Here is a 13,912-nt window from a genome sequence, read left to right as displayed (position 1 = left end):
CTTGTCTTAATATACGTATTAATAATGGCCTAAAAGACACTAAAACTTTAAGCTGTTCTTGTGTATTAACTTATTCCTTTGCATTTGGAGCTATCTGGCCCTCCTAAATTTTTACCATCATTATTTCAAGATTATAATTTTGCCCTATTGTCATAAGGATGCACTTATGATTTGGGCTGTCACCTTCTGCTTTTGTAGCGTGTATTCAAACTCAAGAAAGAGCTGAGTGTACTGGGAACTCAAAGAACCTGTGCTTGACTGATCTAGTTAGTTGATAACAAAACCATGAACTACTCTCCATTTGTAAAGTGAAATTTGAAACCATGAACTACTCTATATTTGTAAAATGCTTGGAAATTGTGCTCACAACTTTCTCAGTGTATAAGAGACCATTTTCCATTTCTTCTACTAAAACCAATGAAAATGTAAAAGATGTTAAGTATAAATTAATTTTAAATGTAAGGTCTCAAATTATTTTCTTTGCATGTCGCTTTCTCTCCCTTCCATTCATCAATCTATCTTTGCATTGTAGCTTCTTCCTCACGACACATAGAAGCAATTCCAAAAGTCTTCTGTGCAAAGATCACAGGCTACTCCATTTTTTTTTTTTTAATTGTTGTTCAAATTCTACTTTGGAGCAGAGGCTCTTTTTTTAAAAAACTGGTTTAATGTAATTTGTCATAAGAGACATTTCAATGGATAACGTTGTTTTGGCCTAATTCTTCTACATTCTTCTGGTTCTTCAATATCATTTGGTAATAAAATTTTCAGGCTGGATCTGATTGCCTATTATTTAATCTAACTTCCTCATTTTATAGATGTGACACTGAGGTCTAGACAGGTGACATGCACTGCCTGACAGTTGTTTAAATCCTTCTCACTGTTCTCAGTTTTCTGTCCCATGGGAAAATATTTTCATATTTGTCCTCATAACCTTGTCCTTTATGACGTTCCACTTTGTTCCACTTACCAGGACCTTTTCCAGGACAAGTCTTCCTGGGTCGTGCACATCTTCCTTGCAACTCCCCACCCTCCCCCACCGCCTACCGCCCCATCATTTCTAGCTCCATCATTTTGTGAAAGGGAAGGTTTGACCTTTGACATGTGAATCTTTTAATTTTCTGCCCTAAATAAATTTCCTAAACTGAGAAGCAATTATGTATAAATAATGTCCACTTCCTCCGATGGCAGAGTCACAGAATGTTTTCTGGTCTAGTCTTATATCAGAAGGTTTCCATCCATCCAATCTCTGTCGCTTGCTCCTATGAACCATGTAGAGCTAACACACAGAAAGTAGACATCAAGCAACTTAAATTTTGTCCTACCTCTTTCTGTTAATGTCCAAATTCACCAGTTACATTTTATCCTTTCTGCTTTATTTTTGTGCCACAAATTTTTTCCCCATATTTTTTCTATTCAAAGTGTGTGGCAAGAATTATCACTGGCCTGGCTGCCACGCATACTTCTTCAATAAAATCCCACTTCTCCACTTTCTTTTGTGGTTTTGCATTTTGCTTTATTAACTCTTGCTTCAGATTCTCTGGGTGATAAGATATGCATGTCAACCCAGAACACCAGTTTATTGATTTTCACAGGAAACATAAAATACCTAGAATCAGTGTCTCTTTCCCTGGACAAGCCTGGCTTAACCTCATACACCTGGTCCTTTGACTCACTTTTTTTCTAGATTTTGGGCTAAACAGGTTTCCTCAGCATGTTACTCCTTGCTGTCAGATTATGGTACAATGGAGTAAAGTGCTGCATTCTTTGGCCGCATTCCAGGCCGAGAGCTCTACCCTGCTTGCCCTGATAGGGCTTTGCCAGCACCGGCACATGACGTGAAATAAGTGACTCTTAACATGTTTATTTAAGTGGATCTATTTTAATTTTCAAGTTCCCAGCAACATTTTTGCAATGAATATTTGCTTGCTTATTCTAAATGTTGCTAAATTTCTTCCACTATATTTATTAGTTTCCCTCCAAAGGGGCCTTTTCTAGTTCTTTTTTTTTTTTTTTTTTTTTTTGAGACAGAGTCTCATTCTGTTGCCCAGCCTGGAGTATAATGGCATGATCTCGGCTCACTGCAACCACCATCTCTTGGGTTCAAGCAATATTCCCTGCCTCAGCCTCTTGAGTAGCTAGGATTACAGGCACATGCCACCATACCTGGCTAATTTTTTAGTAGAGACAGGGTTTCCTCATGATGGCCAGGCTGGTCTTGAACTCCTGACCTCAGTTGATCCACCCACCTCTGCCTCCCAAAGTGCTGGGATTACTGCTGGGATTATAGGCCTGAGCCAATGCACCCAGCCCCTTTTCTAGTTCTTGACTCTCCTTCTTTTAAAGATTTAATCTCGGCTGGGTGCAATCCCAGCACTTTGGGAGGCCGAGGCAGGTGGATCCCTTGAGGCCAGGAGTTCAAGGCTAGCCTAGCCAACATGGCAAAACCTTGTCTCTATTAAAAATACAAAAAAAAAAAAAAAAAAAAATAGCCAGATGTGGAGGTTGCAGTGAGGTTGCTACTGTGCTCCAGCTTAGGTGACAAAGCGAGACTCTGTCTCAAATAAAACAAACCAAAAAACATAAAGATTTATCTCAAGTTTTAGCCAGACAACTAATTCTGGCTCCGATATTTAGTAATGTCAGTGCTCTCCAGTTTTTATTATAGTCATGTACTGAATAAAATTTTGGTCAACAACAAACTACTTATACAACAGTGGTCTCATAATACCATTTTTTCAACTGTACTTTCTGTGTAGGTATATTTAAATACACAAATACCATTGTGTTACAGCTGCTTACAGTATCCAGTACATGAACATGCTATGCAGATCTGTAGCCTGGGAGCAATAGGTGACACCACATGACCTAGGTGCACCTCGGCTGCACCATCTCAAGTTTGTGTACGTACACTCTGATTGCACAACAATGGAATCATCTAATGACATGCTTCTCAGAACGTTTCTCCGTCATTAAGTGATGCATGACTGTATTCTCCCTTTACTTTTATAATTAACCTTTACCAGCATTCCTTGTTTTGCTTGTTTGTTCTTTCCATTACTGTTCTCTATAGACCCCTCTCTGCCTTCCATTTGGATGAAAATCCTGGGGATAAAAAGTGGTCTCAAGTGTCATGGTACAATAGCAACGTTATCCCCCACTTCTCTGGTTACCAAAGCACATCTCCCCTCTCAATTAGCAACTTAGAACAGCTAGTAGAACTGCAGGAGATTTCTTTGCTGCCCCTTGTATTCTGTTCTGGCTTCTGTCCTCTCTCTAGCTTTTAAGGAAGCTTGGCATAGAGAAGTGCCCTTTCGGCGGTGGGTCTTGCTAGCACGTCAGCTTCCTCCACTTGACCAGACGCCAACAGACTTGGACCATGATGGTTTGGTTCAAGGTAGTTTTATTAGTAACCATCTGGAGAACTCAGTCCCGTGGAGTGAGTCTGCTGTGGCTGTAAAATAGCTTTCAGGGAATTTTCCAGCACATGACTTAGTCACTGATACACAGTCACATGCGAGAAGTGCCCCCTTAGACTCCACGGTTAGTGCTCCTGGAGCATTTTGTACCTCAGTCACGTTTTCCATTGTTTCAGAGCTTCCTATGTAGTTGCTCCTCCCCCTCTCCCTCTCCCTCCATAGTTGGATTTTCTGGGGTGCAGGGTCCCTGACTTACTCATCTCTACGTTGCCTGCAGCACTGTGCCCTAGAAGGAGTGGAGTAAAATGTCTGTATGAGGAATTTCACAAAATATTTTATAGAATTGGGATTGAGAATGAGCAGACTCTTAGGGGTGGTGAAGAGCTGTTAGGGTAGCAAAAGAGCTATCCACAACTGTGAGAGGTTTGAAAATCTGTTTTGAAATTCCTATCACAAGGGATGCATGTCTTTTGAAATCTTACTTAAAGGAAAGGAGACTGAGTGTTTGAACCCAGTTGTCTTAAGACATACACATGACCTACAGGCAGTAGCTGATGAGGCGAGGGAAAAAGAGCTGCAGTGACTTGCTTTATCCTCAACAATCCATTTTTCTAGCCCCATCTTTCCAACTTCTTAGTTTAAGTTATTCCTCTTAGGGGAACTTTAAACCCTCTTTAATTAGGAGAGAGAAAATGTGAGATGGAGAGAGAAACTATCACAGGGAGGGGTGTGGCATTCTGAAGAAGTGTTTGTTATTTGAAATATATTCAAGTATAGATTTGCATCTTCTGAGCAGGAATGTTTAGTGTTCCTCGAGGGAGGGTTAGGACGGCTGCAGCAGGAATACAAGGAGAAAGACTCGAGTCTAGGATTCAGTCCTAGACTTCTAGAGGAGGACTTCCGGATTTGCAGAAAAGCACTAGTTTTGAAAGGCAAGCTTTGTGGAGAGAGAATTTCTTTAGCATCTATTGAGAGCTGTCCTGGTGGACCAGATGACGATAAACAGCAGGAACAGAGAGAAGTAGCCTGTGACAGGGGAGGAGGAACATGTGAGAGAGGAGGGAAGATAGACGGAGGGGAAGCAGGCAGTGAGACATGTCCTGACCACTCCTTTATGGGCTGATGGCTGGAGAGAGGAGCCATGGCCAATCAGTGGACACAAAAGCAAAGGGGTTTGTGTCCTGCCCCGCTCTGGATCCCCTGGGAGGATGGCAATATCCGCTGGTTGGCACATCGGCTGTGATGTGTCCCTAAGGGAGAAGCTGGCTGACAGATGGGCCTGAGGCAGCTCCTGGCTCTCCCCAGCCTGCAGGCGGTGTGCAGGGGACTAGAGACCCTTAAGAGTCCTGCTGAAGAAATCGAGGGATTCTGGGAGGATGGAGGAGTAGCTGGAGCCTGAGGTCAGGATGAAGAAGCTGCAGAGCAAGTGACTGGCACGCTGGAGCCAGGTGGTGGATGACAGAATGCTGTCCCCAGTGGGCAGACGGATGGGCCTACTGATCCTCAGCAGTCACCAGTGTGAGGCATGAGCTGGACCCTAGAAGGAAGGTGGAGAGACCAGCTGGCAGAGAGCGTATCTTTGGGTAGGGCAGTCATTTACTCAATCCAGGTATTATTTAATAGCCTTTTTGAGATCCATAGATTTGTATTTTGTGACTGAGAAGCTGAGGCTCTTGAAGTGAGGGAAATTCACCCAAGTTCATCCAGGAGCCTGTAGACTCAGGGCTGAGTTCGGTGTTCAGCCTCAGCAGTTCATCCCATGTGCTTAACGTCAGTTTCTCTGCTCCTTTCAAGTTTTTATTTTTTTTCTGGTTGCTACTTTTAGATGTCTCATTTAATCTCCAAAGACGTTCATGATTCTTCTGAGATACATACTCCAAACAGATAAAACGTAGTATGATTTGGCCTTATAGTAATGACTCAATCTATCTCCTTTTAATAAAAATGCTGTAGTAATCCCCAGTGGAAAATCCCATACAGTATAAAATTGTTTTTTGGGGAAACCCTCGATTAGTTCTCCCAGTTGATTTTATGTTTCATTCATTTGGAGCTTATTGGATTTACATTTGAGACTCCAAAATTAAAAAGTAATAATTAAACACAGCAGAATATTGAATTTTTCAAATTCATGGTACTTTGTTAATTTTTGATTTTTCTTTTGCATATGGTCAGAGTCTGTGATAAAGATCTTATCCCACTATGTATATTTTCCTCATTCATTCATGCAAACTACAAGAAAGTTCATTTCTTTTTTTTTTGAGACGGAGTTTTGCTCTTGTTGCCCATTCAATGGCTCGATCTCAGCTCACCACAACCTCTGCCTCCTGGGTTCAAGCTCTTCTCCTGCCTCAGTCTCCCAGGTAGCTGGGATTACAGGCATGCACCACCATACCTGGCTAATTTTGTATTTTTAATGGAGATGGGGTTTCTCCATGTTGGTCAGGCTGGTCTCGAACTCCCGACCTCAGGTGATCTGCCTGCCTTAGCCTCCCAAAGTGCTGGGATTACAGGCATGAGCCACTGTGCCTGGCTGAAAGTTCATTTCTTAATCAAAATTTTGTCATAATTTGTATCCATTAATTTTTCTTAACAGTTAAAAAATACACATTTGTAGACTCCTGGTTTCTCTCTTTCATGTAAAGAGCTTGGAATCAGTGTTTCATCCTAGTAACGAGTAAAACCTGAACAGACTAAAAAGTCAAGAAGTGTTCTTGGTCTGTGAGAGGGGAGGACACAGGGCAAATTGTTGTTCCCAAGATTGGAGAGAGAGGCAAATACAGGGAGACACAGCTTAGTGGAGCAAAGGCTCACGCCCAAGTGGAACCTCGGTGGGAACCAGTGCCAGAGCAGGAAAACCTTAACTGTAATTGATGAATTCTCAGAGATACAGTGTGGACAGCTCTGACTTTTAAACACTCCAGGGGCCAGGCATGGTGGCTCATACCCTTAATCTCAGCACTCTGGGAGGTTGAGCTGGGAGGATTGCATGAGCTCAGGAGTTTGAAACCAGGCTGAGCGACATGGCGAAACCCTCTTTTTACCGGGGTGGGGGGGGAAAGAAAAAGCTCCAGGAGGACCTGGTTATAGTGGGGGCCCTTACAATATTGTGAAATTTCTCTCCAAGAGCTTGAGCAGTTCCAGAGAAAAATTGCCTTGTACTTTTGGTAAAGGGAGGGGAAAATGAACCCTGTTGAAATATGCCAGGGCACTTTGTTCTTAATACCAGTGTTCGCTATCAGGAGAAACTGGCTGACCAGAACCTAATCTGCTGGGTATTATCAAAGCCTAACAGATGGGGGTAGAGAATACCCAATTCCAGTCAGTTTTAGCATTTCATGTGGAAGAAGGGAAATACCCAACTCCAGCCCACTCCAGTCATCCTGTACCACCTAAGAGGGGAGGGAAAAAACTGAAAAACCCTCGTGAAGTTCACAGCCCAGAGTGAGTCACAGGACCACTAAGACCGAGATGTAATTATAGCACTATAGCATGCTGCCCCTCCACCCATACCTTACCCCACCACATTACAAAAGGACTATTTACAGCATTTCCTTTGATCCAACACATTGTGTCCAGCGAACAAGAAAAAATTACAAGGCATACTAAAAGTCAACAAACAAAACCAGAAAAACAAAAACCACACCACAGAGCAAGTATCAGTGCCAGGCATGGCAACGATGTTGGAATGATCAAATCAGGAGTTTAAAACAACTATGACTAATGCGCTAAGGGCTCTACTGGGTAAAGTAGACAGCTTGCAAAAACAGATGGGCAATGTAAGCAGAGAGAAGGAAATTCTAAAAAAGAACAGAAAAGTAGTGCTTAACGGATATGAAGAATGCCTTTCATAGGATTACTAGTAGACTGGACATGGCCAAGGAAAGAATCTCCAAGCTTGAGGATATATCAATAGAAACTTCGAAAACTGAAAAGCAAAGAAAACAAAGATTGAAAACTAACTAGAATATCCAAGATCTATGGGACAACTATGAAGGAGTAACACGTGTGTAGTGGGAATACAAGAAGAAGAAGAAAGAGGAGCAGAAGAAATATTTGAAACAATAATGGCCGGCCGTGGTGGCTCATGCCTGTAATCCCAGCACTTTGGGAGGCCAAGGAGGGTGGATCACCTTAGGTCAGGAGTTCAAGACCAGCCTGGCCAACATGGGCAAACCTCGTCTCTACTAAAAATACAAAAATTACCCAGGTGTGGTGGCGGGCACCTGTAATCCCAGCTCCTTGGGAGGCTGAGGCAGGAGAATCACTTGAACCTGGGAGGCAGAGGTTGCAGTGAGCCAAGATTGTGCCACTGCACTCCAGCCTGGGCAATACAGAGAAACTCCATCTCAAAAAAAAAAAAAAAAAAAAAAGACTGAGAATTTCCCCCTATTAACATCAGACACCAAACCACAAATCCAGGAAGCTCAGAGAACACTTAGCAGGATAAATGCCAAAACACCCACATCTAGGCATATCATTTTCAAACTACAGAAAGCCAAAGATAAATAAAAAGTCCTGTTGTTTGAGATCAGGAGTTCAAGGCTACGGTGAGCTGTAATCATGCCACTGCACTCCAGCCTGGGTGATAGAGTAAGACCTTGTCTCTAAAAATGAATAAAGAAATTAAACAAAGAAAAAAGAAAATCCTGAAATAAGCCAGAGGAAAATAACATGTTACTTTTAAAGGAATAAAAAATAAGAATTGTATCCTGCTTCTCCCCAGAAAGCATGCAAGCCAGAAGAGAATGGAGTGAAATATTTAAAGTGTTGAAAGAAGTTGGGTGCAGTGGCACATGCCTGTAATCCTAGTTACTTGGGAGGCTGAGGCAGGAGAATCACTTGAGGCCAGAGTTCAAGGCCAGCCTGGGCAACATAGATTCTGTCTCTAAAAAAAACGGAAAAAAATTATATCAGAAATGAAAAGAGGGGTCATTATTACATACCCAAGGACATTAAAAGGATAACAAAAACATACTATGAACAACTGTACACCCACAAATGTGATAACCTAGAGGAAATGGATTGATTCCTTGAAATACGCAAGTGGCCAAAATTCAAACAAGAAGAAATAGACTATTTGAGTAAGTCTGTATCTATTAAAGAAATTGAATCAATATCAGCTTCCAAAACAGAAATCCCAGGCCCAGGTGGGTTCACTAGTGAAATCTACAAACATTTAAGGAAGATATTATATCAGTTCTTTACAATCTCTTTCACAGGATAGAAGCAGAGGGAATACTTTTTTTTTTTTAAGGTGGAGTCTTGCTCTGTCAGCCAGGCTGGAGTGCAATGGTGCAATCTTGGCTCACTGCAGCCTCTGCCTTCTGGGTTCCAGCGATTCTCCTGCCTCAGCCTCCCAAGTAGCTGGGACTACAGTTATATGCCACAACACCTGGCTAATTTTTGTATTTTTAGTAGAGACAGGGTTTCACCATGTTGGCCAGGATAGTCTCAATCTCTTGACCTTGTGATCTGCCTGCCTTGGCCTCCAAAGTGCTGGGATTACAGGCGTGAGCCACTGCACCCGGCCCAGAGGGAATACTTTCTAACTCATTATATGAGGGTAGCATTATTCTAATACCAAAGCCAGACAAAGACATTACAAGAAAACTATAACCAATACTTCTGATAAACGTAGATGCAAAAATCCTCAAAAGAATTAGCAAATCAAATCCAACAAATGTATAAAAGAATTATACACCATGACCAACTGGGATTTATCACAGCTATTTCCAGGCCTGTTCAACATTTGAAAATCAATTAATCCACCATATCAAAAGGCTTAAAAAAATCAGTGTTATCAATAGATGCAGGAAGAGCATTTGACAAAATCCACACTCATCCATAATAAAAATTCTCAGTGAACCAAGAACAAAGGAGAACTTCTTCAGCATGATAAAGAATATCTACAGAAAACCTACAGCTATATCATGCTTTATGGTGAGAAAAAGCTTTCCCCCTAAGATCAGAAAGAAGGCAAGGATGTCGCTTCTCAGAACTCCTTTTCAAAATGGCACTTGAAGTTACTAATGCAATAAGACAAGAAAAGGAAATAAAAGTTAAACACATTGGGAAGAAAAAAATAAACTCTTGTTCATAAATGTCATGATCATCCATGTAGAACTTCCAAAAGAACTGACAAAAAACAAACTACTGAAACTATGAAGTGATTATAGCAAGGTTGCAGGGTACCAGGTTAATAAATAAAAGTCAATTGCTTTCCTGTATTCTAGCAACAAACAAATGGAATTTGAAATTAAAAACACAATACAAATGTAAATATTACTTTAACACCTCCACAAATAAAGTATTTAGCTATAAACCTAACATGTACAAAATCTATGTGAGGAAACCTATAAAACTCTGAATGAACTCAACTACATAAGTGGGCTGATATTCCACGTACATGGATAGGAAAACTAATACTATTAAGATGTTGGTTCTGACCAGGAGCAGTGGCTCATGCCTGTAATCCCAGCACTTTGGGACACTGAGACAGACAGATCTCTTGAGCTCAGGAGTTTGAGACCAGCCTGGGCAACATGGCAAAATCCTGTCTCTACAAAAAATACAAAACTTAGCCAGGCATGATGGTGTGCACCTGTAGTCCCAGCTACTTGGGGGGTGGAGGCAGGAGGATTGCTTGAGTCCAGAATATTGAGGCTGCAGTGAGCTGTGATCATGCCACTGCACTCCAGACTGGGTGACACAGTGAGACTCTGTCTCAAAAAAAAAAAAAAGTTCTTTTCAACTTGATCTATACATTCAATGCAATCCCAATCAAAATCCCAGAAACTTATTTTGAGGCTATTAACAAACTGATTCTAAAGTTTATATGAAGAAACAAAATATCCAGAAGAGTCAATACAATTTTGATTGGAATAACAAAGTTTAAGGACAGACACTACCTGACTTCAAAACTTACTATAAACTACAGTAATCAAGACAGTGTGGTAGTGCCAAAAGAACAGGCAAACAGATCAATGGAACAACAGACAATCCAGAAATAGACCCACATAAATCTAGTCATCTTACATTGGCAAAGGAGCAAAGGCAATACAATGAAGAAAGACAGTCTTTTCAATAAATGGTGCTGGAACAACTGGACTTCCACAGGAAAAAAAAAATTAAACATAGACCTTATACCCTTCACAGAAATTAACTCAAATGGATCATAGACCTAAATATAAAATGGAAAACCATAAGAGTCCTAGAAGGTAACAGAGAAAATCTAAATGACCTTGGGGATAGCAATTACTTTTAAGATATAACACCAAAGGCATGCTTTGTGAAAGAAATGGTAAGTTGGACTTTATGAAAATGAAAAAGTGCTCTGTGAAATACAGTGTTGAGAAAATGAGAAGACAAGTCATAGACTAGGAGAAAATGTTTGCAAAAGTCTTATCTGATAAGAGACTATAATCCAAAATATACAAAGAACTCTTAATATTGAAGAATAAGAAAACAAACAAGCAGTATTGGGTTCTCAGCAAAATTTAAGAGGAATGTAGAAATTCCTCTTTGGCCCATAAAAAATGGGCCAAAGACCTTAACAAACATCTCACCAAAGAAGATATACAGATGACAAATAGGCATATAAAAAGATGCTCCAGCCAGGCGTGGTGGCTCCTGCCTGTAATCCCAGCTACTCGGGAGGCTGAGGCAGGAGAATCGCTTGAACCCGGGAGGCAGAGGTTGTAGTGAGCTGAGATCACGCCACTGCACCCCAGCCTGGGTGACAGAACAAGACTCCACCTCAAAAAAAAAAAAAAAAAAAAAAAAGGATGCTTCACATCACATGTTATCAGGGAAACACACACACAGAAAACAAATACCACTACATGCCTGTCAGGATGGCCGAAATCTGTAACACTGACAAATGCTGGCCAGAATGTGGAGCAATGGGAGCTCTCATTCATCGCTGGTGGGGATGCAAAATGATGTAGCCACTTTGGAAGACAGTTTGCCAGTTTCTTACAGAACTAAACATTCTCTTATCATACAGTCCAGCAATTGTGTTCTTTGGTATTTACTCAAAGGAGTTAAACTTACATCCACACAAAACTTGTGCATGGGTGTTTATAGCAGTTTATTCATAATTGCCGAAACTTGGAAGCCACCAAGATGTCCTTCAGTAGGTGGATGGATAAATAAACTGTAGTACACACAGATAATAGAATGTATTTCAGAACAAAAAGAAATTAGCGATCAAGCCATGAAAAGACATGGAGAAAATTACCAAGTGAAAGAAGCCAATCTGAAAAGGCTACATGCTGTAAAATTAACTATATGATATTCTGAAAAGGCAAAACCATGGAGACAGTAAAAGCATCAGGGGTTTTCAAGGGTTGGGGAGGATGAATATGGAGCACAGACGATTTTCAGGACAGAGAAAATGCTCTGTATGATACTAAAATGATAGATACGTGTCATTATACATTTTTCCAAACCAACAGAATGTACACCACCAAGAGTGAACCCTAATGTAAACTATGGACTTTGGGTGATTATAATGTGTCCATGTAAGTTCATCAGTCAGAACAAGATGTACCTCTGAGGTGGGGGATGTTGATAATGGGGAAGTCTATGTCATGTGTGGGGGGAGGGGATATATGGGAAATCTCTACATTCCTCTTTAATATTGCTGTGAACCCAATACTGCTTAAAAATAGTCTTAAAAATATGTGCATATGTGTGTCTATGTGTGTATATTTGCCACAAGAAAAAATATGAGGGAACAGGTGGTGAACGAGTTAGCTCTAGACCTACAAAAAAGTCACATTCTGCAGTGGTTCTGACTTAGAGTAGAGGGTTTAGGGAACTGGGAAGTGCCAATATCTACTGAGACTCCTCTACTCCCCATCTCCTCTCTCTCTGCCAGCATTTCCCTAGCGCATTCAAGTGCAAAACCTGCCAGATCGGGAGAAGTGCAGGGAGGTACATGTGGACTGAAAAAAAAAAAAAAAAAAAAATCAGATGCCACTCCTTTTATTTTGTTGGGAGATAAAATATTTGTTCACATTTTATCTGTACATAGATTTAAATATGTTTTTATTTTTATCGATTTAGGGGGTAAAGTACAGATTTCTTACATATGTTGCATAGCGGCGGATTCTGGGCTTTCAGTGCACCTCTCATCCTAATAGTGTTCACATTATTTAGTGTTTAATGTATATCATATATTATACAAAAATTAATATATGAATATTATATATATTTAATATATATAAGTCGAACTTTAAAATTCATTGGTGGACCATGTATTTTGCTATCTTAGAAATGAGGCTAAAGGTTACCATGTAGGGAATTATGCGGAGGCATTAATAAGTCTGGCACAGGTAATGAACTTGATAGAAATAATTGCTTACTTATGTTTTTGAAATTGCTGAATTTTTATTTAAATTTCAAAGTATTGGGGCTAGGCACGGTGGCTCACGCCTGTAATCCCAGCACTTTGGGAGGCCTAGGTGGGCGAATCACCTGAGGTCAGAGGAGTTCAAGACCAGCCTGGCCAACATAGAGAAACCTCATCTCTACTAAAAATGTAAAAATTAGCTGGGTGTGGTGGGCCTGCTGTCCTAGCTACTCTGGAGGCTGAGGCAGAAGAATTGCTTGAACCCAGGAGGCAAAGGTGGCAGTGAGCCGAGATTGCACCATTGCACTCTAGCCCGGGTGACAAAGGAAGACTCCATCTCAAAAAAAAAAAAAAAAAAAAAAAAAATTGAGAATGACTAAAAATACATTTTTAGCACTAGGTGAACTGGCTGTATTTGTCTACTCCACAGCCATGCACAGGGCCCCACCTAAATTTTAAAATATGGGGACCAGAGCTTGGTAAATGTTCTTTCCTGGACACTGGGATCTTTTAAATAGGACAATAGAACTACATATCATGATCCCAAGAAGATTGTATGCACACCACTGGGGATTTAAATATAATGAGTCTTAGGAAATAAAATGATCACCATTCTTAAGAAAAAGAACATTCCTGTAATATGTGCAAATTCAACAGAAGTTAGAATATGCAAACAGTTCATGTTTTGCTGATTTTTTAAATAAAACCTTTAGTATAATATAACTTTTAAAGATATATTTAGACATTATAGCAGAATTGCAACAGCATTAGAGAAAGTTGAAAAATGGAGGAAAAAGTTCCTTCTGGGAACCAACATCAGAACTGACATCATTTTGCTGTGTTAAGTCAGTAATTCCTCAGTTGACCACCAAATTGGAATCACCTGGGGAGCTTGTTAAACAGCAGATCTTGGCTCCTTGTGAGTCAGAATCTCTGTAGGTAGGACCCCATGGATTTATAGCTTTAATAAGCTCTCCAGCTGATTCTGATCTGCAGCTGAGAGATTAACTTGTTCAGCTGCCTAGACCATTCTACCACCAGTTCATCCTGTAGGGCCCATCCCAGGCTTTCCTGCAGAGATTGTCTCTGCTTAAGCCACAGAAGGCTTAAAATGGGAGGTGACCTGATCTTACTCATT

This window comes from Macaca nemestrina, chromosome 5, assembly GCF_043159975.1.
Source record: "Macaca nemestrina isolate mMacNem1 chromosome 5, mMacNem.hap1, whole genome shotgun sequence".
In the NCBI taxonomy this organism is placed as follows: Eukaryota; Metazoa; Chordata; class Mammalia; order Primates; family Cercopithecidae; genus Macaca; species Macaca nemestrina.
This window is presented reverse-complemented; position numbering follows the sequence as displayed.